Source organism: Oncorhynchus tshawytscha, linkage group LG18 (assembly GCF_018296145.1).
Source record: "Oncorhynchus tshawytscha isolate Ot180627B linkage group LG18, Otsh_v2.0, whole genome shotgun sequence".
Classification (NCBI taxonomy): Eukaryota; Metazoa; Chordata; class Actinopteri; order Salmoniformes; family Salmonidae; genus Oncorhynchus; species Oncorhynchus tshawytscha.
In genome coordinates, this window is record NC_056446.1 from 43,334,833 (window position 1) to 43,360,036 (window position 25,204).

Consider the following 25,204-nt stretch of genomic DNA (forward strand, 5'->3'; position numbering starts at 1 on the left):
TGTGCTGGTATTTCTCTGCCTCGTTCATCATTTTGCTCCAGTTCAGCCACTTTCCTTTCATTTTCCTGGCAGGTAACTTCTACATTCTTCATGTCACTTTTGATGTTGTTGTTTTTACTTCTTCAGAGACAAAGTCAACTGATTGCTTCATTGGGCTCAATTTTCACCTTATTCTTCCTATCCATGTCCAGTCAAAAGAAGTCAAAAGAAGAATCACAACATTGTTTTGCATATTCAAGAAGTGACATACCCTCTTGCCTTCTCATCCTTTTCTCGTGGGACTCGACTGGAGTGTCTGGGTCGTGAGGTAACGGCATGAGCCGAGAATTGGATGGGCGCAGGTTGTCAGCATTATCCGTGCATTGTCCGCGTCCACCACCACCAACGGCAGTATTATATTCCACAGTCACATTCTGAAGAGGAGCACCAAAGACACATACCCTCTCAGCTGATGATTTCTCAATTTATTTTATTTTTGATCCGGCCATGGGAGTTTCCAAGTAGATAAGCTAGCTCTTTCGCTAGCTAGCTTAGCTAAACTTTTAGCTTGCCAACATTAACTTGGCTAGCTAGCTAAAGCTTGGCTAGTTGATGTTGTTGCTAACTCAAGTTGACTTTTCAGTTTTTAGAGGTGAATAATGAGCGCAAAGTAATCAATTACTTTGGTAAACAAACTACCATGTTCATACCACATTTTCAGGCCCTCAAACTCTCCAAATGATAATATTTTTTGGGAGCAAATCTAAAAATGTCCTTCAGCTACCAAAAATCTCCTCTGCACTGGCCGCCATCTTGCATTCCCCCAGTTCTGGTAGTCAGCATGAGGTCAGTGGATTTCACAAGTCCTATAAAACAACAAAAAATCTTAGTGCTCAGATTCCTCCTGGAGCTGAACACACAAGCACGCTCGCTCACTCGCTCGCTCGCTCGCTCGCTCGCTCGCTCACTCACTCACTCACTCACTCACTCACTCACTCACTCACTCACTCACTCACTCACTCACTCACTCACTCACACACAGAAACACAGACAAACACAGACAAACACAGACAAACACACACACACACACTTAACGTTTCTCTTGTTTTCTAGGCGATGGATCTGTACTACCATAGTGAACCAGACCCAGAGTACTACTGCTGTCGCAACGACTCTAGTAAGTCTGACTTACACCAGCCCCTCTCTCCCCCTCTCACCTCCTACCCTCCCCTCTCACCCCCTATCACCTCCTACCCTCCCCCTCGCACCTCCTACCCTCCCCCTCTCACCTCCTACCCTCCCCTCTCTCCCCCAAAAAGGCACCCTATTACCTATATAGTGCCCTACTTTGACACACGAAACCAGATCTGTCCTCCTGTAGTCGCTCCTCAAACCACTCAGTCGTAGAGACTGTTACGTAACGACAGGTTTCCCCAGAGCCCTTATTAAAAACACATTAGTCATCAGGTCCAGTTAAAGCAGGGAGTCAACGAAACTCTCCCCCTCTCCTTTCCCCTCCTCTCACCCTCTCCTTCCCCTCCTCTCACCCTCTCCTTTCCCCTCCTCTCACCCTCTCCCCTCCTCTCCTCTCCTATCCCCTCCTCTCACCCTCTCCTTTCTCCTCTCACCCTCTCCTCTCCTCTCACCCTCTCCTCTCCCCTCCTCTCACCCTCTGCTCTCGCCTCCTCTCACCCAGCAATGTCGCAGTGGCATTGACTAAAATACAGTAAAATAGAATACAGTATATACATATTAAATTAGTAAAGAAGTATGTCAACCGTAAAGTGACTAGTGTTCCATTATTAAGGTGGCCAGTGATTCCATGTCTATGTATATAGGGAAGCAGCCTCTAAGGTGCAGGGTTGAGTAACTAGGTGGTAGCCGGCTAGTGATGGATATTTAACAGTCTGATGGCCTTGAGATAGAAGCTGTTTTTCAGTCTCTCGGTCCCAGCTTTGATGCACCTGTACTGACCTCGCCTTCTGGATGATAGCGGTGTGAACAGGCAGTGGCTCGGGTGGTTGTTGTCCTTCATTATCTTTTGGCCTTCCTGTGACATCGGGTGGTGTAGGTGTCCTGGAGGGCAGGTCGTTTGCCCCCGGTGATGCGTTGGGCAGACCGCACCAACCTCTGGAGAGCCCTGCGGTTGTGGGCGGTGCAGTTGCCGTACCAGGCGGTGATACAGCCCGCCAGGATGCTCTCGATTGTGCATCTGTAGAAGTTTGACAGGGTTTTATAGGGGCCAAACCAAATTTCTTCAGTCTCCTGAGGTTGAAGAGGCTCTGTTGCTCATTCTTCACCACACTGTTTGTGTGGGTGGTCCATTTCAGATCGTCAGCGATGTGTACGCCGAGGAACTTAAAGATTTCCACCTTCTCCACTGCGATCCCGTCAATGTGGATAGGGGGGTGCTTCCTCTGCTGGTTCCTGAAGTCAACAATCAGCTCCTTCGTTGGGTTGACAATGAGGGAGAGGTTATTTTCCTGACACCACATTCCCAGAGCCCTGACAGCCTCCCTGTAGGCCGTCTCGTCATTGTTGGTAATCAGGCCCACTACTGTTGTGTCGTCTGCAACCTCGATGATTGAGCTGGAGGCGTGTGAGGCCATGGGTGAACAGGGAACAGGGAGTACAGGAGAGGGCTGAGCACGCACCCTTATGGGGCCCCAGTGTTGAGGATCAGTGAAGTGGAGATGTTGTTTCTGACCTTCACCTTCATACTGCCTGACTGGTACTGACTGGTACTGCCTGACTGGTACTGACTGGTACTGCCTGACTGGTACTGACTGACTGGTACTGCCTGACTGGTACTGCCTGGTACTGACTGACTGGTACTGACTGGTACTGGCTGGTACTGACTGGTACTGACTGACTGGTACTGACTGGTACTGACTGGTACTGACTGACTGGTACTGACTGGTACTGACTGGTACTGACTAGTACTGGCTGACTGGTACTGGCTGACTGGCTGACTGGTACTGCCTGACTGGTACTGCCTGACTGGTACTGACTGGTACTGACTGACTGGTACTGCCTGACTGGTACTGACTGGTACTGACTGACTGGTACTGACTGACTGGTACTGACTGGTACTGCCTGGTACTGACTGACTGGTACTGACTGGTACTGACTGACTGGTACTGACTGGTACTGACTGACTGGTACTGACTGGTACTGACTGGTACTGGCTGACTGGTACTGGCTGACTTGTACTGCCTGACTGGTACGGACTGACTGGTACTGCCTGACTGGTACTGACTGACTGGTACTGACTGGTACTGGCTGACTGGTACTGCCTGACTGGTACTGACTGGTACTGACTGACTGGTACTGCCTGACTGGTACTGACTGACTGGTACTGACTGGTACTGACTGACTGGTACTGAATGGTACTGACTGGTACTGGCTGACTGGTACTGACTGGTACTGACTGACTGGTACTGACTGACTGGTACTGACTGGTACTGACTGACTGGTACTGGCTGACTGGTACTGACTGGTACTGACTGACTGGTACTGCCTGGTACTGACTGACTGGTACTGGCTGACTGGTACTGACTGGTACTGACTTACTGGTACTGGCTGACTGGTACTGACTGGTACTGGCTGACTGGTACTGGCTGACTGGTACTGACTGGTATTGACTGACTGGTACTGACTGGTACTGGCTGACTGGTACTGACTGACTGGTACTGACTGGTACTGACTGACTGGTACTGACTGACTGGTACTGCCTGGTACTGACTGACTGGTACTGGCTGACTGGTACTGACTGGTACTGACTGACTGGTACTGACTGGTACTGACTGGTACTGACTGGTACTGACTGACTATTACCGCCTGGTACTGACTGGTACTGGCTGACTGGTACTGACTGGTACTGACTGACTGGTACTGACTGACTGGTACTGACTGGTACTGATTGACTTACTGGTACTGACTGACTGGTACTGACTGACTGGTACTGACTGGTACTGGCTGACTGGTACTGACTGACTGTACTGACTGACTGGTACTGACTGACTGGTACTGCCTGGTACTGACTGGTTCTGACTGGTACTGGCTGGTACTGGCTGACTGGTACTGACTGGTACTGACTGACTGGTACTGACTGGTACTGACTGACTGGTACTGACTGGTACTGATTGACTGGTACTGACTGACTGGTACTGACTGGTACGGACTGACTGGTACTGGCTGACTGGTACTGACTGACTAGTACTGGCTGACTGGTACTGACTGACTGGTACTGGTTGACTGGTACTGCCTGGTACTGACTGACTGCTACTGGCTGACTGGTACTGACTGACTGGTACTGGCTGACTGGTACTGACTGGTACTGACTGACTGGTACTGCCTGGTACTGACTGACTGGTACTGGCTGACTGGTACTGACTGGTACTGACTTACTGGTACTGGCTGACTGGTACTGACTGGTACTGGCTGACTGGTACTGGCTGACTGGTACTGACTGGTATTGACTGACTGGTACTGACTGGTACTGGCTGACTGGTACTGACTGACTGGTACTGACTGGTACTGACTGACTGGTACTGACTGACTGGTACTGCCTGGTACTGACTGACTGGTACTGGCTGACTGGTACTGACTGGTACTGACTGACTGGTACTGACTGGTACTGACTGGTACTGACTGACTAGTACCGCCTGGTACTGACTGGTACTGGCTGACTGGTACTGACTGGTACTGACTGACTGGTACTGACTGGTACTGACTGACTGGTACTGACTGGTACTGATTGACTTACTGGTACTGACTGACTGGTACTGACTGACTGGTACTGACTGGTACTGGCTGACTGGTACTGACTGACTGGTACTGACTGACTGGTACTGACTGACTGGTACTGCCTGGTACTGACTGGTTCTGACTGGTACTGGCTGGTACTGGCTGACTGGTACTGACTGGTACTGACTGACTGGTACTGACTGGTACTGACTGACTGGTACTGACTGGTACTGATTGACTGGTACTGACTGACTGGTACTGACTGGTACGGACTGACTGGTACTGGCTGACTGGTACTGACTGACTAGTACTGGCTGACTGGTACTGACTGACTGGTACTGCTTGACTGGTACTGCCTGGTACTGACTGACTGCTACTGGCTGACTGGTACTGACTGACTTGTACTGGCTGATTGATACTGGCTGACTGGTACTGACTGATTGGTACTGACTGGTACTGACTGACTGGTACTGGCTGGTACTGACTGACCTGTACTGGCTGACTGGTACTGGCTGACTGGTACTGACTGACTGGTACTGACTGGTACTGACTGACTGGTACTGCCTGGTACTGACTGACCTGTACTGCCTGACTGGTACTGACTGGTACTGATTGACTGGTACTAGCTGGTACAGGCCAGTCAGTGAGACCATCTACTGGGATATGACTCCTTACATCAGGCCAGTCACAGAGACCCTCTACTGGGATATGACTCCTTACATCAGGCCAGGCAGGGAGGCCCTCTACTGGGATATGGGATATGACTCCTTACATCAGGCCAGCCAGGAGGCCCTCTACTGGGATATGACTCCTTACATCAGGCCAGGCAGGAGGCCCTCTACTGGGATATGGGATATGACTCCTTACATCAGGCCAGTCACAGAGGCCCTCTACTGGGATATGACTCCTTACATCAGGCCAGTCACAGAGACCCTCTACTGGGATATGACTCCTTACATCAGGCCAGGCAGGGAGGCCCTCTACTGGGATATGGGATATGACTCCTTACATCAGGCCAGTCACAGAGGCCCTCTACTGGGATATGACTCCTTACATCAGGCCAGGCAGGGAGGCCCTCTACTGGGATATGGGATATGACTCCTTACATCAGGCCAGCCAGGAGGCCCTCTACTGGGATATGACTCCTTACATCAGGCCAGTCACAGAGACCCTCTACTGGGATATGGGATATGAGATATGACTCCTTACATCAGGCCAGCCAGGGAGACTGGCAGGGAGACTCGACTGGGATGTGACTCCTTACGTCATAGATCAATATATTTTGGGCGTGTTTTCTACAGGGTTTTGGTTGTTTAAGTTGACATTGAAAGTGTTCTTCCATCCCCAAAATTACTACTTAGATTACCCACCTAAGAATTTTCTATACAGGAAAAAAACTGTAATTATCTCCAATGACTTGATCGTGGAAATGACCCCCAGGGACACCTGAAGTCAATCTTAAAAGAATCATTCTGTATTATCAGCAAGCTGGGAAAGGTTCCAACCAACTCAATGCACCGTAGTAGTACAGGTCTGTCAGGAGCTCCGCCGGGGCAGTCCCGTTAGTGCTCGGATTCACTGCTTATACAGACAATATATATATTTGCGTTTGGTTCTTAATAACATGTGACCGACCAATAACTCATGAGGCTTCTTCTCTCCAAGCTGAGACCTTGAAATGAAGACACCCCTTTCTGAAGCCTAAATAATGTTCAATATTACTGACAGTGAGGATTCCTCCCAGGCACCATCAATCAGTCACTTGCATGAACCCAGTCCAATTGGTTATTAGAAAAGTGAAACACATGTTTACATTGCCGAAGCAGGTGAAATGGATAAACAAGAGGTTACAGGTAGCCTAGTGGTTAGAGTGTAGGGGCGGCAGGTAGTCTAGTGGTTAGAGTGGAGGGGCGGCAGGGTAGCCTAGTGGTTAGAGTGTAGGGGCGGCAGGGTAGCCTAGTGGTTAGAGTGGAGGGGCGGCAGGTAGCCTAGTGGTTAGAGTGTAGAGGAGGCAGGGTAGCCTAGTGGTTAGAGTGTAGGGGCGGCAGGGTAGCCTAGTGGTTAGAGTGGAGGGCGGCAGGGTAGCCTAGTGGTTAGAGTGTAGAGGCGGCAGGGTAGCCTAGTGGTTAGAGTGTAGGGGCGGCAGGGTAGCCTAGTGGTTAGAGTGGAGGGGCGGCAGGGTAGCCTAGTGGTTAGAGTGTAGGGGCGGCAGGTAGCCTAGTGGTTAGAGTGTAGAGGAGGCAGGGTAGCCTAGTGGTTAGAGTGTAGGGGCGGCAGGTAGCCTAGTGGTTAGAGTGTAGAGGAGGCAGGGTAGCCTAGTGGTTAGAGTGTAGAGGCGGCAGGGTAGCCTAGTGGTTAGAGTGGAGGGGCGGCAGGGTAGCCTAGTGGTTAGAGTGTAGAGGCGGCAGGGTAGCCTAGTGGTTAGAGTGGAGGGGCGGCAGGGTAGCCTAGTGGTTAGAGTGTAGGGGCGGCAGGGTAGCCTAGTGGTTAGAGTGTAGGGCGGCAGGGTAGCCTAGTGGTTAGAGTGTAGAGGGGGCAGGGTAGCCTAGTGGTTAGAGTGTAGGGCGGCAGGGTAGCCTAGTGGTTAGAGTGTAGGGGCGGCAGGGTAGCCTAGTGGTTAGAGTGTAGGGGCGGCAGGGTAGCCTAGTGGTTAGAGTGTAGGGGAGGCAGGGTAGCCTAGTGGTTAGAGTGTAGGGCGGCAGGTAGCCTAGTGGTTAGAGTGTAGGGGCGGCAGGTAGCCTAGTGGTTAGAGTGTGGGTAGAGTGGTTAGAGTGTAGGGGCGGCAGGTAGCCTAGTGGTTAGAATGTAGGGGCGGCAGGTAGCCTAGTGGTTAGAGTGTAGGGGCGGCAGGGTAGCCTAGTGGTTAGAGTGTAGGGGCGGCAGGGTAGCCTAGTGGTTAGAGTGTAGAGGGGGCAGGGTAGCCTAGTGGTTAGAGTGTAGGACTAGTAACCTGAAGGATGCAAGTTCAAATCCCCGAGCTGTCGTTCTGCCCCTGAACAGGCAGTTAACCCACTGTTCCTAGACCAGTTAACCCACTGTTCCTAGACCTAGACCAGTTAACCCACTGTCCCTAGACCAGTTAACCCACTGTTCCTACACCAGTTAACCCACTGTTCCTAGACCAGTTAACCCACTGTTCCTACACCAGTTAACCCACTGTTCCTAGACCAGTTAACCCACTGTTCCTAGACCAGTTAACCCACTGTTCCTAGACCAGTTAACCCACTGTCCCTAGACCAGTTAACCCACTGACCAGTTAACCCACTGTCCCTAGACCAGTTAACCCACTGTTCCTAGGTTAACCCACTAGTTAACCTGTTCCTAGACCAGTTAACCCACTGTTCCTAGTTAACCCAGTTAACCCACCCACTGTTCCCTAGACCAGTTAACCCACTGTTCCTAGACCAGTTAACCCACTGTTCCTAGACCAGTTAACCCACTGTTCCTAGACCAGTTAACCCACTGTTCCTAGACCAGTTAACCCACTGTTCCTAGACCAGTTAACCCACTGTTCCTAGACCAGTTAACCCACCGTTCCTAGACCAGTTAACCCACCGTTCCTAGACCAGTTAACCCACCGTTCCTAGACCAGTTAACCCACCGTTCCTAGACCAGTTAACCCACTGTTCCTAGACCAGTTAACCCACTGTTCCTAGACCGTCATTGAAAATCAGAATTTGTTCTTAACTGCCTTGCCTAGTTAAATAAAGGTAAAAAATATATATATAAAAAAAAACACTCATAAGTTTGAAAAGAATATCATCAAATATCATATTATTATGTCTCTCTCAATCTATCTGTCCCAGACTGTTTATCTCTGTGAGGCTGTTGTTTCTGGCTGCTGAGTCTTTGAGTTCAATTCAATATGAACTTGATAGGGATCTAATTTTAGACAGTTTTTCATGAATGTATTTATTTATTTTCTATTTCACCTTTATTTAACCAGGTAGGCCAGTTGAGAAGAAGTTCTCATTTGCAACTGCGACCTGGCCAAGATAAAGCATAGCAGTGTGAACAAACAACACAGAGTTACACATGGAGTAAACAATTAACAAGTCAATAACACAGTAGAAAAAAAAGGGGAGGCTATATACATTGTGTGCAAAAGGCATGAGGAGGTAGGCGAATAATTACAATTTTGCAGATTAATAACACTGGAGTGATAAATGATCAGATGGTCATGTACAGGTAGAGATATTGGTGTGCAAAAGAGCAGAAAAGTAAATAAATAAAAACAGTATGGGGATGAGGTAGGTAAAAATGGGTGGGCTATTTACCGATAGACTATGTACAGCTGCAGCGATCGGTTAACTGCCCAGATAGCAGATGTTTGAAGTTGGTGAGGGAGATAAAAGTCTCCAACTTCAGCGATTTTTGCAATTCGGTCCAGTCACAGGCAGCAGAGAACTGGAACGAAAGGCGGCCAAATGAGGTGTTGGCTTTAGGGATGATCAGTGAGATACACCTGCTGGAGCGCGTGCTACGGATGGGTGTTGCCATCGTGACCTGTGAACTGAGATAAGGCAGAGCTTTACCTAGCATGGACTTGTAGATGACCTGGAGCCAGTGGGTCTGGCGACGAATATGTAGCGAGGGCCAGCCGACTAGAGCATACAAGTCGCAGTGGTGGGTGGTATAAGGTGCTTTAGTTACAAAACGGATGGCACTGTGATAAACTGCATCCAGTTTGCTGAGTAGAGTGTTGGAAGCAATTTTGTAGATGACATCGCTGAAGTCGAGGATCGGTAGGATAGTCAGTTTTACTAGGGTAAGTTTGGCGGCGTGAGTGAAGGAGGCTTTGTTGCGGAATAGAAAGCCGACTCTTGATTTGATTTTCGATTGGAGATGTTTGATATGAGTCTGGAAGGAGAGTTTACAGTCTAGCCAAACACCTAGGTACTTATAGATGTCCACATATTCAAGGTCGGAACCATCCAGGGTGGTGATGCTGGTCAGGCGTGCGGGTGCAGGCAGCGAACGGTTGAAAAGCATGCATTTGGTTTTACTAGCGTTTAAGAGCAGTTGGAGGCTACGGAAGGAGTGTTGTATGGCATTGAAGCTCGTTTGGAGGTTAGATAGCACAGTGTCCAAGGACGGGCCGGAAGTATATAGAATGGTGTCGTCTGCGTAGAGGTGGATCAGGGAATCGCCCGCAGCAAGAGCAACATCATTGATATATACAGAGAAAAGATTCGGCCCGAGGATTGAACCCTGTGGCACCCCCATAGAGACTGCCAGAGGACCGGACAGCATGCCCTCCGATTTGACACACTGAACTCTGTCTGCAAAGTAATTGGTGAACCAGGCAAGGCAGTCATCCGAAAAACCGAGGCTACTGAGTCTGCCGATAAGAATATGGTGATTGACAGAGTCGAAAGCCTTGGCAAGGTCGATGAAGACGGCTGCACAGTCCTGTCTTTTATCGATGGCGGTTATGATATCGTTTAGTACCTTGAGCGTGGCTGAGGTGCACCCGTGACCGGCTCGGAAACCAGATTGCACAGCGGAGAAGGTACGGTGGGATTCGAGATGGTCAGTGACCTGTTTGTTGACTTGGCTTTCGAAGACCTTAGATAGGCAGAGCAGGGTGGATATAGGTCTGTAACAGTTTGGGTCCAGGGTGTCTCCCCCTTTGAAGAGGGGGATGACTGCGGCAGCTTTCCAATCCTTGGGGATCTCAGACGATATGAAAGAGAGGTTGAACAGGCTGGTAATAGGGGTTGCGACAATGGCGACGGATAGTTTCAGAAATAGAGGGTCCAGATTGTCAAGCCCAGCTGATTTGTACGGGTCCAGGTTTTGCAGCTCTTTCAGAACATCTGCTATCTGGATTTGGGTAAAGGAGAACCTGGAGAGGCTTGGGCGAGTAGCTGCGGGGGGGGGCGGAGCTGTTGGCCGAGGTTGGAGTAGCCAGGCGGAAGGCATGGCCAGCTGTTGAGAAATGCTTGTTGAAGTTTTCGATAATCATGGATTTATAAGTGGTGACCGTGTTACCTAGCCTCAGTGCAGTGGGCAGCTGGGAGGAGGTGCTCTTGTTCTCCATGGACTTCACAGTGTCCCAGAACTTTTTGGAGTTGGAGCTACAGGATGCAAACTTCTGCCTGAAGAAGCTGGCCTTAGCTTTCCTGACTGACTGCGGGTACTGGTTCCTGACTTCCCTGAACAGTTGCATATAACAGTTGCATATCGCGGGGACTATTCGATGCTATTGCAGTCCGCCACAGGATATTTTTGTGCTGGTCGAGGGCAGTCAGGTTTGGAGTGAACCAAGGGCTGTATCTGTTCTTAGTTCTGCATTTTTTGAACGGAGCATGCTTATCTAAATTGGTGAGGAAGTTACTTTTAAAGAATGACCAGGCATCCTCAACTGACGGGATGAGGTCAGTGACCTTCCAGAATACCCGGGCCAGGTCAATTAGAAAGGCCTGCTCACAGAAGTGTTTTAGGGAGCGTTTGACAGTGATGAGGGGTGGTCGTTTGACTGCGGCTCCGTAGCGGATACAGGCAATGAGGCAGTGATCGCTGAGATCCTGGTTGAAGACAGCGGAGGTGTATTTGGAGGGCCAGTTGGTCAGGATGACGTCTATGAGTGTGCCCTTGTTTACAGATTTAAGGTTGTACCTGGTGGGTTCCTTGATGATTTGTGTGAGATTGAGGGCATCTAGCTTAGATTGTAGGACTGCCGAGGTGTTAAGCATATCCCAGTTTAGGTCACCTAACAGAACAAACTCTGAAGCTAGATGGGAGGCGATCAATTCACAAATGGTGTCCAGGGCACAGCTGGGAGCTGAGGGGGTCGGTAGCAGGCGGCAACAGTGAGAGACTTATTTCTGGAGAGAGTAATTTTCAAAATTAGTAGTTCGAACTGTTTGGGTATGGACCTGGAAAGTATGACATTACTTTGCAGGCTATCTCTGCAGTAAACTGCAACTCCTCCCCCTTTGGCAGTTCTATCTTGATGGAAAATGTTATAGTTGGGTATGGAAATCTCAGAATTTTTGGTGGCCTTCCTGAGCCAGGATTCAGACACGGCAAGGACATCAGGGTTAGCAGAGTGTGCTAAAGCAGTGAGTAAAACAAACTTAGGGAGGAGGCTTCTGATGTTGACATGCATGAAACCAAGGCTTTTTCGATCACAGAAGTCAACAAATGATGGTGCCTGGGGACATGCAGGGCCTGGGTTTACCTCCACATCACCCGTGGAACAGAGGAGGAGTAGAATGAGGGTGCGGCTAAAAGCTGTCAAAACTGGTCGCCTAGAGCGTTGGGGACAGAGAATAAAAGGAGCAGATTTCTGGGCATGGTAGAATATATTCAGGGCATAATGCGCAGACAGGGTTATGGTGGGGTGCGGGTACAGCGGAGGTAAGCCCAGGAGCTGGGTGATGATGAGAGAGGTTGTATCTCTGGACATGCTGGTTGTAATGGGTGAGGTCACCGCATGTGTGGGAGGTGGGACAAAGGAGGTATCAGGGTTATGAAGAGTGGAACTAGGGGCTCCATTGTAAACTAAAACAATTATAACTAACCTGAACAACAGTATACAAGGCATATTGACATTTGAGAGAGACATACAGCGAGGCATACAGTAATCACAGGTGTTGAATTGGGAGAGCTAGCTAAAACAGTAGCTAAAACAGAAGGTGAGACAACAACAGCTAATCAGCTAGCACAACAACAGCAGGTAAAATGGCGTTGACTGGGCAGAGAGGGTCGGATTAACTACACACAGAGCCTGAGTGCGGCTGGGGCCGACAGATAAAACATAAACAAGCAGAATGGAGTACCGTGATTAATGGACAGTCCAGTAGGCATCAGCTATGTAGCCGAGTGATCAGTGTCCAGGGGGCAGCGGTGGATGGAACAGGGAAGCTGGCGAGTATTATCCAGGTTAAAAAAAACGTCTGGCTGTGCCGAAGGTAAAAGGTAAAAGCCGCTAGCAGTGGCTAACAATGACTAAATAGCTTGTAGCTAGTTAGCTGGTTAGCTTCTGGAGGTTCTTGAGTGTGTTCTAAAAATTGGTCTATAGTAGTGCACTATATAGGGAATAGGGTTCTATAGAGGTCTGGTCTATAGTAGTGCTATAGAGGTCTGGTCTCTAGTAGTGCACTATATAGGGAATAGGGTGGCATTTGGGAGGACTATTTTGGATGGCGGCTCTGGCACACCACTCTCTCCTCCAAGAATGTCCCGGGGAAAAAAACAGAACGATTATGTCCCAAATGGCACCATATTCACTAGTGCACTACTTCTGTCCCGGTCACTGCTTCTGTCACTGCATAGGGAATAAACAGGATGCCATTTGGAACCGTCTCCGACATCAGATAAAAGTAAGTGAAGGGGCGGGACCGTCTCCGACATCAGATAAAAGTAAGTGAAGGGGCGGGACCGTCGTGTCGATATTCGGTGTGACGAGACACACGGAGCTCATAACCACGAATAGTCTTGTTTTTTTAATTTTGTGGACGTTATTTTTGCCATCTAATCTGTCTTTATGAAAGACAAAACGACTGCCCTGACATGTAAGTATCCTCGACATTCTTTAAGACACCGCTATGCGAATAAACAGGGATGTATTTCATTATGGCTTCTTTATTAGCCTGCTTGCTCGTGGGCATCTCATACTTTGAGAAGTTAAAACATTAGGAGAAAGAAGGCCCCCGGTTCACCCCATAAGCTCCCGGACCCGGTTATAACATCATTTGTTATCTATTGGTATGTTAAAATAACGTTGGACTGATAAGAAGTATTATGTTCACGGTGCTCTGCAGAGGTTCCTTCTTTTCTCACCTCAACGTGAATCAGTCAGTCGCTCAGCTCTGCTCGTGGGGAAAAAATGCCACAAGCAACACGATAACAGGACCGCTACTCAACTAAAAGGTTGGTGTCGAAAATGAAAACGGATTTGATTGATTGTTTTAAGCTATTGATAATGAATATCGATGGATCCTTATAGGCTTATTAACTTTGTATATGGACCGTTTTCTGATAAAGTCTAGGCTTAACAACAATGCGAGGCTACATCTCTGCAATTGACTTCGGAAATTGTCTGGATTCTGTGTTTGTTTTATTGACATTTTATTAAACGTGAAAATGTATTGATCGAGGAATGATTCGAACACTTGACAGATAATCGATTGTGCTTGTTGCGCGTGAACAACTGTTAGGCTGGTGTAACAGGACTTTTACTGCAGCTGAGCAATTCACTCTTTTTACTGTTTTATTTATATTTATTTATAGTTTTGTTTGTTGTTTTCTTCACTCAAAATTACTGAACCAGTATCTTTATTCTGAAAGGTATAAACTTTGTCTATCTGTCCTGGACTAAGATTTAATGAATGACCGCGAAAGTAAATGATTTCTCTAGAATAAACCGAGAGCCAGGTGAGGTGAGGGTTTAACCAGCCCGAAACCGACACAGACTTCCCCGTGTTCCAAATATTAATTATGTTTAACAGTGTTGAGACATTCTGAATCTGCAGAGCACACTCTCTCTGATCAAAATAAATAACTTATCATAGTACCTTAATTAAATCATCAATAGCGGTGTGTTTGGAGATTGGAGTTTTTGAGGCGGGGGGGGTGTTCCGTTCGTTGTGTGGGAAATATATAACAATCAATGCCCTATTTCTTTGACGCCTGCCCCCCCACCCCCATCTTTGCCCTTTCCCACTGGTTTCGGGAGCTGAATGTAGGAGAAGACTAGGAGAGCTACTACCCTCCAGTTTGTACTTTTGCATTTCCAGAGGCCTTTCTTGGCATCTGGCCTCTCACCCCCCCCCATAGCCTCCCTCCTTCTAGTATTTTGTATGTCAGAGAACATGCGTCATTGGGAGCTGGTTTGATCCAGAAGTTAAATAGAAAAATGGCCGGAGAGTAAAGTTCATATGGACTGATGGGATATTGCTGTATTTCTTACTGATACACTAACCCAGGGCGTTCTGCAGTACAGGCTCCTTATGAGTCTGTCTCTGTCTGTCTGTGTGGGACCCCTGTCTGGCTGTGTGTCTGTGTGGGACCCCTGTCTGTCTGTGTGGGACCCCTGTCTGTCTGTGTGGGACCCCTGTCTGTCTGTGTGGGACCCCTGTCTGTCTGTGTGGGACCCCTGTCTGTCTGTGTGGGACCCCCTGTTTGTCTGTGTGGGACCCCTGTCTGTCTGTGTGGGACCCTGTCTGTCTGTCTGTGTGGAACCCCTGTCTGTCTGTGTGTGGGACGTCTGTCTGTCTGTGTGTTGGACGCCTGTCTGTCTCTGTGTTGGACGTCTGTCTGTCTGTGTGTGGGACCCCTGTCTGTCTGTGTGTTGGACGTCTGTCTGTCTGTGTGTTGGACGTCTGTCTGTCTGTGTGTTGACGACGTCTGTCTGTCTGTCTGTGTGTTGGACGTCTGTCTGTCTGTGTGTTGGACGTCTGTCTGTCTGTGTGTTGGACGCCTGTCTGTCTGTGTGTTGGACGTCTGTCTGTCTGTGTGTTGGACGCCTGTCTGTCTGTGTGTTGGACGTCTGTCTGTCTGTGTGTTGGACCCCTGTCTGTCTGTGTGTTGGGACCCTGTCTGTCTGTGTGTTGGACGTCTGTCTGTCTGTGTGTTGGACGTCTGTCTGTCTGTGTGTTGGACGTCTGTCTGTCTGTGTGTTGGACGTCTGTCTGTCTGTGTTGGACCCCTGTCTGTCTGTGTGGGACCCCTGTCTGTCTGTGTGTTGGACGTCTGTCTGTCTGTGTGTTGGACGTCTGTCTGTCTGTGTGTTGGACGTCTGTCTGTCTGTGTGTTGGACGTCTGTCTGTCTGTGTGTTGGACGTCTGTCTGTCTGTGTGTTGGACGTCTGTCTGTCTGTGTTTTGGACGTCTGTCTGTGTGGAGATCAGAGTTTAATTATTACTTGTTATATTATATATATATATATATATATATATATATATATATATATATATATATATATAGGGTATATATATATATATATATCAGGTGAGGCAACTGTAGGGTATGTTATTATTATATATATATATCAGGTGAGGCAACTGTAGGGTATGTTATTATTATATATATATATCAGGTGAGGCAACTGTAGGGTATGTTATTATTATATATATATATCAGGTGAGGCTACTGTAGGGTATGTTATTATTATATATATATATCAGGTGAGGCTACTGTAGGGTATGTTATTATTATATATATATATCAGGTGAGGCTACTGTAGGGTATGTTATTATTATATATATATATCAGGTGAGGCTACTGTAGGGTATGTTATTATTATATATATATAGGTGAGGCTACTGTAGGGTATGTTATTATTATATATATATATCAGGTGAGGCTACTGTAGGGTATGTTATTATTATATATATATATCAGGTGAGGCAACTGTAGGGTATGTTATTATTATATATATATATCAGGTGAGGCTACTGTAGGGTATGTTATTATTATATATATATATATCAGGTGAGGCTACTGTAGGGTATGTTATTATTATATATATATATCAGGTGAGGCTACTGTAGGGTATGTTATTATTATATATATATATCAGGTGAGGCTACTGTAGGGTATGTTATTATTATATATATATATCAGGTGAGGCTACTGTAGGGTATGTTATTATTATATATATATATCAGGTGAGGCTACTGTAGGGTATGTTATTATTATATATATATATCATGAGGCTACTGTAGGGTATGTTATTATATATATATATATCAGGTGAGGCTACTGTAGGGTATGTTATTATATATATATATATCATGAGGCTACTGTAGGGTATGTTATTATATATATATATCATCTACTGTAGGGTTATTATATATATATATCATCTACTGTAGGGTATGTTATTATATATATATATCATGAGGCTACTGTAGGGTATGTTATTATTATATATATATATCAGGTGAGGCTACTGTAGGGTATGTTATTATTATATATATATATCAGGTGAGGCTACTGTAGGGTATGTTATTATTATATATATATATCAGGTGAGGCTACTGTAGGGTATGTTATTATTTATATATATATATCAGGTGAGGCTACTGTAGGGTATGTTATTATTATATATATATATCAGGTGAGGCTACTGTAGGGTATGTTATTATTATATATATATATCATCTACTGTAGGGTATGTTATTATATATATATATATCATCTACTGTAGGGTATGTTATTATTATATATATATATCATCTACTGTAGGGTATGTTATTATTATATATATATATCATCTACTGTAGGGTATGTTATTATTATATATATATATCATCTACTGTAGGGTATGTTATTATTATATATATATATCATCTACTGTAGGGTATGTTATTATTATATATATATATCATCTACTGTAGGGTATGTTATTATTATATATATATTACTGTAGGGTATGTTATATATATATCATCTACTGTAGGGTATGTTATTATTATATATTATTATATCTACTGTAGGGTATATATATCTACTGTAGGGTATGTTATTATTATATATATATATCATCTACTGTAGGGTATGTTATTATTATATATATATATCATCTACTGTAGGGTATGTTATTATTATATATATATATCATCTACTGTAGGGTATGTTATTATATATATATATATCATCTACTGTAGGGTATGTTATTATTATATATATATATCATCTACTGTAGGGTATGTTATTATTATATATATATATCATCTACTGTAGGGTTATTATATATATTATTATTATTATATATATATATCATCTACTGTAGGGTATGTTATTATTATATATATATATCATCTACTGTAGGGTATGTTATTATTATATATATATATCATCTACTGTAGGGTATGTTATTATTATATATATATATCATCTACTGTAGGGTATGTTATTATTATATATATATATATATATATGTTATTATTATATATATATATCATCTACTGTAGGGTATGTTATTATTATATATATATATCATCTACTGTAGGGTATGTTATTATTATATATATATATCATCTACTGTAGGGTATGTTATTATTATATATATATCATCTACTGTAGGGTATGTTATTATTATATATATATATCATCTACTGTAGGGTATGTTATTATTATATATATATATCATCTACTGTAGGGTATGTTATTATTATATATATATATCATCTACTGTAGGGTATGTTATTATTATATATATATATCATCTACTGTAGGGTATGTTATTATTATATATATATATCATCTACTGTAGGGTATGTTATTATTATATATATATATCATCTACTGTAGGGTATGTTATTATTATATATATATATCATCTACTGTAGGGTATGTTATTATTATATATATATATCATCTACTGTAGGGTATGTTATTATTATATATATATATCATCTACTGTAGGGTATATTATTATTATATATATCATCTACTGTAGGGTATGTTATATATATATATATCATCTACTGTAGGGTATGTTATTATTATATATATATATCATCTACTGTAGGGTATGTTATTATTATATATATATATCATCTACTGTAGGGTATGTTATTATTATATATATATATCATCTACTGTAGGGTATGTACTGGGTATGTTATTATTATATATATATATCATCTACTGTAGGGTATGTTATTATTATATATATATATCATCTACTGTAGGGTATGTTATTATTATATATATATATATCATCTACTGTAGGGTATGTTATTATTATATATATATATCATCTACTGTAGGGTATGTTATTATTATATATATATATCATCTACTGTAGGGTATGTTATTATTATATATATATATATCATCTACTGTAGGGTATGTTATTATTATATATATATATCATCTACTGTAGGGTATGTTATTATTATATATATATATCATCTACTGTAGGGTATGTTATTATTATATATATATATACTACTGTAGGGTATGTTATTATTATATATATATATCATCTACTGTAGGGTATGTTATTATTATATATATATATCATCTACTGTAGGGTATGTTATTATTATATATATATATCATCTACTGTAGGGTATGTTATTATTATATATATATATATACTGTAGGGTATCTACTGTATTATATATATATATATCATCTACTGTAGGGTATGTTATTATTATATATATATGTATTATTATATATATATATCATCTACTGTAGGGTATGTTATTATTATATATATATATCATCTACTGTAGGGTATGTTATTATTATATATATATATCATCTACTGTAGGGTATGTTATTATATATATATATATATCATCTACTGTAGGGTATGTTATTATTATATATATATATCATCTACTGTAGGGTATGTTATTATTATATATATATATCATCTACTGTAGGGTATGTTATTATTATATATATATATCATCTACTGTAGGGTATGTATATTATTATTATATATATATCATCTACTGTAGGGTATGTTATTATTATATATATATATCATCTACTGTAGGGTATATATTATTATTATATATATATATCATATATATGTTATATTATTATATATATATATCATCTACTGTAGGGTATGTTATTATTATATATATATATCATCTACTGTAGGGTATGTTATTATTATATATATATATCATCTACTGTAGGGTATGTTATTATTATATATATATATATATCATAGGTATACACAGTTATTATTATATATATCATCATCTACTGTAGGGTATGTTATTATTATATATATATATCATCTACTGTAGGGTATGTTATTATTATATATATATATCATCTACTGTAGGGTATGTTATTATTATATATATCATCTACTGTAGGGTAGGGTATGTTATTATGTTATTATTATATATATATCATCTATATGTTATTATTATATATATATATCATCTACTGTAGGGTATGTTATTATTTATATATATATATCATCTACTGTAGGGTATGTTATTATTATATATATATATCATCTACTGTAGGGTATGTTATTATTATATATATATATACTACTGTAGGGTATGTTATTATTATATATATATATCATCTACTGTAGGGTATGTTATTATTATATATATATATATACTGTAGGTATGTTATTATTATATATATATATCATCTACTGTAGGGTATGTTATTATTATATATATATATATCTATAGGGTATATATTATATATATATATCATCTACTGTAGGGTATGTTATTATATATATATATATATCATCTACTGTAGGGTATGTTATTATTATATATATATATCATCTACTGTAGGGTATGTTATTATTATATATATATATCATCTACTGTAGGGTATGTTATTTATTATATATATATATCATCTACTGTAGGGTATGTTATTTATATATATATATATATCATCTACTGTAGGGTATGTTATTATTATATATATATATATATATACTACTGTAGGGTATGTTATTATTATATATATATATCATCTACTGTAGGGTATGTTATTATTATATATATATATACTACTGTAGGGTATGTTATTATTATATATATATATCATCTACTGTAGGGTATGTTATTATTATATATATATATACTACTGTAGGGTATGTTATTATTATATATATATATCATCTACTGTAGGGTATGTTATTATTATATATATATATCATCTACTGTAGGGTATGTTATTATTATATATATATATCATCTACTGTAGGGTATGTTATTATTATATATATATATCATCTACTGTTATTATTATTATATATATATATCATCTACTGTAGGGTATGTTATTATTATATATATATATATCATCTACTGTAGGGTATGTTATTATTATATATATATATCATCTACTGTAGGGTATGTTATTATATATATATATATATCATCTACTGTAGGGTATGTTATTATTATATATATATATATCATCTACTGTGTAGGGTATATTATTATATATATATATATATATATATTATATATATATATCATCTACTGTAGTTATTATTATATATATATATATGTTATTATTATATATATATATCATCTACTGTAGGGTATGTTATTATTATATATATATATCATCTACTGTAGGGTATGTTATTATTATATATATATATCATCTACTGTAGGGTATGTTATTATATATATATATCATCTACTGTAGGGTATGTTATTATTATATATATATATATATCTACTGTAGGGTATGTTATTATTATATATATATATCATCTACTGTAGGGTATGTTATTATTATATATATATATCATCTACTGTAGGGTATGTTATTATTATATATATATATCATCTACTGTAGGGTATGTTATTATTATATATATATATCATCTACTGTAGGGTATGTTATTATTATATATATATATCATCTACTGTACTGGTAGGGTATGTTATTATTATATATATATATCATCTACTGTAGGGTATGTTATTATTATATATATATATCATCTACTGTAGGGTATGTTATTATTATATATATATATCATCTACTGTAGGGTATGTATGTTATTATATATATATATATCATCTACTGTAGGGTTATTATTATATATATATATCATCTACTGTAGGGTATGTTATTATATATATATATATCATCTACTGTAGGGTATGTTATTATTATATATATATATCATCTACTGTAGGGTATGTTATTATTATATATATATATCATCTACTGTAGGGTATGTTATTATTATATATATATATCATCTACTGTAGGGTATGTTATTATTATATATATATATCATCTACTGTAGGGTATGTTATTATTATATATATATATCATCTACTGTAGGGTATGTTATTATTATATATATATATATCTATGTTATTTATTATTATATATATATATCATCTACTGTAGGGTATGTTATTATATATATATATATCATCTACTGTAGGGTATGTTATTATTATATATATATATCATCTACTGTAGGGTATGTTATTATTATATATATATATCATCTACTGTAGGGTATGTTATTATTATATATTATTATTATATATATATATATCATCTACTGTAGGGTATGTTATTATTATATATATATATATCATCTACTGTAGGGTATGTTATTATTATATATATATATATCATCTACTGTAGGAGGGTATGTATGTTATTATTATATATATATATATCTACTGTAGGGTATGTTATTATTATATATATATATCATCTACTGTAGGGTATGTTATTATTATATATATATATATCATCTACTGTAGGGTATGTTATTATATATATATATATATATCATCTACTGTAGGTAGGGTATTATTATTATATATATATATCATCTACTGTTATGTTATTATTATATATATATATATCATCTACTGTAGGGTATGTTATTATTATATATATATATCATCTACTGTAGGGTATGTTATTATTATATATATATATATCATTATGTACATATTATTATATATATATATACTACTGTAGGGTATGTTATTATTATATATATATATATCATCTACTGTAGGGTATGTTATTATTATATATATATATCATCTACTGTAGGGTATGTTATTATTATATATTATAGACTGTAGGGGTTATATTACTGTAGGGTATGTTATTATATATATTATCAGAAAGAACAAGGGTAACAAATATATATATCATCTACTGTAGGGTATGTTATTTTATAAAATATCATCTAGGGTTTTATTTTTATATATATATCATCTACTGTAGGGTATGTTATTATTATATATATATACATCTACTGTAGGGTATGTTATTATTATATATATATATCATCTACTGTAGGGTATGTTATTATTATATATATATATCATCTACTGTAGGGTTATTTAGATGTGGGTTTCCAGAAAGAACAAGTCTGGACGGTTTTAGAAAAGATCTATCTGGGTTTTTTAATTTTTTATCTTAACACTAAATACGCTTTGGCGATAACCCACATTGTTTGTCCTCTGTCTACAATGAGCATTGGAAAGGAAAGGCTAGTACATACAGTTCTTTCAGCTGGCTACAGACGGGACCGTGGGAGTTTTCACCCTTCTTTTTACGCAGCGCTTTCGCGGGGAAGGCTACTGTTGATATCCACCAAGCATTCTGAGCGCAAACATGTCCGATTGTCTGAAACCGCAGGCTTGTCAAATAAACGTCACGGTCTGCTGCTCAGAATGCCCGTTGACGCTGGAACACGCCCATGCGGTGTGGGGTCGAATACCATGACACACTCCGGAATAGAGAGACTGCAGTCAACCTTCTTCCCTCGCTCCCTCCTCCCTTTCCTGCTCTCCTATAGAAGAAGTCCAACACAGAGCTCTACAGTACAGCTCTGAACCAGGCCGTGCAGATTATAGCCTGTAGCCATGATAAATAATAAGGAACACAGACACACAGCTCTGTAACATGAGGACTAAGGAGCTTTACTCACTGGTAGGATTCTATCTACGCTTGAACAAGAGACCGTATTCATTCAACCCTCTCAGAGAGAGACTTTTACAATAACTTTTACTCAGAGAGAGAAAGAAAGAAAGAGAGAGAGAGATGGAGGAAGAGAGAGAGAGACAGAGGAAGAGAGAGACAGAGGAAGAGAGAGACAGAGGAAGAGAGAGACAGAGACAGAGGAAGAGAGAGAGACAGAGGAAGAGAGAGAGATGGAGGAAGAGAGAGAGATGGAGGAAGAGAGAGAGATGGAGGAAGAGAGAGAGAGAGAGATGGAGGGAGAGAGAGACAGAGAGGAAGAGAGATACAGAGAGAGAGAGAGACAGAGGAAGAGAGATACAGAGAGAGAGAGAGAGACAGAGGAAGAGACAGAGGAAGAGAGAGAGAGACAGAGGAAGAGAGAGACAGAGAGAGAGAGAGAGAGAGACAGAGGAAGAGAGAGAGAGACAGAGGAAGAGAGAGGAAGAGAGAGAGAGAGACAGAGGAAGAGACAGAGGAAGAGACAGAGAGAGAAGAGAGACAGAGGAAGAGACAGAGGAAGAGAGAGAGAGACAGAGGAAGAAAGAGAGACAGAGAGAGAGAGAGAGAGACAGAGGAAGAGAGAGAGACAGAGGAAGAGAGAGAGACAAAGGAAGAGAGAGACAGAGGAAGAGAGAGAGAGAGAGAGACAGAGGAAAGAGAGAGAGAGACAGAGACAGAGGAGAGAGAGAGACAGAGGAGAGAGAGAGACAAAGGAAGAGAGAGACAGAGGAAGAGAGAGACAGAGGAAGAGAGAGAGAGACAGAGGAAGAGACAGAGGAAGAGAGAGAGACAGAGGAAGAGAGAGAGACAAAGGAAGAGAGAGACAGAGGAAGAGAGAGACAGAGGAAGAGAGAGAGAGACAGAGGAAGAGAGAGACAGAGGAAGAGAGAGACAGAGGAAGAGAGAGACAGAGGAAGAGAGAGACAGAGACAGAGGAAGAGAGAGACAGAGACAGAGGAGAGACAGAGACAGAGGAAGAGAGAGAGACAGAGGAAGAGAGAGAGACAGAGGAAGAGAGAGAGACAGAGGAAGAGAGAGAGACAGAGACAGAGGAAGAGAGAGAGACAGAGACAGAGGAAGAGAGAGAGACAGAGACAGAGGAAGAGACAGAGACAGAGGAAGAGAGAGAGACAGAGACAGAGGAAGAGAGAGAGACAGAGGAAGAGAGAGAGACAGAGACAGAGGAAGAGAGAGAGACAGAGACAGAGGAAGAGAGAGAGACAGAGACAGAGGAAGAGAGAGAGACAGAGACAGACAGAGAAGAGAGAGAGAGAGGGAGACAGAGGAGACAGAGGAGAGAGAGGGAGACAGAGGAAGAGAGAGGGAGACAGAAGGAGAGAGAGAGGGAGACAGAGGAAGAGAGAGAGAGGGAGACAGAGGAAAGAGAGAGAGAGGAGACAGAGGAAGAGAGAGAGAGGGAGACAGAGGAAGAGAGAGAGAGAGACAGAGAGAGGGAGACAGAGAGAGAGAGAGAGGAGAGAGAGGAAGAGAGAGAGAGGGAGACACAGGAAGAGAGAGAGAGGGAGACAGAGGAAGAGAGAGAGAGGGAGACAGAGGAAGAGAGAGAGAGAGGGAGACAGAGGAAGAGAGAGAGAGGAAAAGGGAGACAGAGGAAAGAGGAGAGAGAGAGGGAGACAGAGGAAGAGAGAGAGAGGGAGACAGAGGAAGAGAGAGGGAGAGGGAAGAAGAGAAGAAGAGAGAGGGAGACAGAGGGAGAGAGAGGAGACAGAGGAAGAGAGAGAGAGGGAGACAGAGGAAGAGAGAGAGAGGGAGACAGAGGAAGAGAGAGGGAGACAGAGGAAGAGAGAGAGAGGGAGACAGAGGAAGAGAGAGAGAGGGAGACAGAGGAAGAGAGAGGGAGACAGAGAAGAGAGAGAGGGAGACAGAGGAAGAGAGAGAGAGGAGACAGAGGAAGAGAGAGAGACAGAGGAAGAGAGAGACAGGGAGAGAGAGGAGAGAGAGGGAGACAGAGGAAGAGAGAGAGAGGGAGCCAGAGGACAGAGAGAGAGGGAGACAGAGGAAGAGAGAGAGAGGGACAGAGAGAG

General features: G+C 41.5%; 1 pseudogene; it reads left to right on the forward strand.

Annotated features, from left to right (window-relative positions):
• The window catches only part of LOC121840004, a 90,851-nt pseudogene that overhangs the window by 32,867 nt on the left and 32,780 nt on the right, over window positions 1–25,204 (forward strand).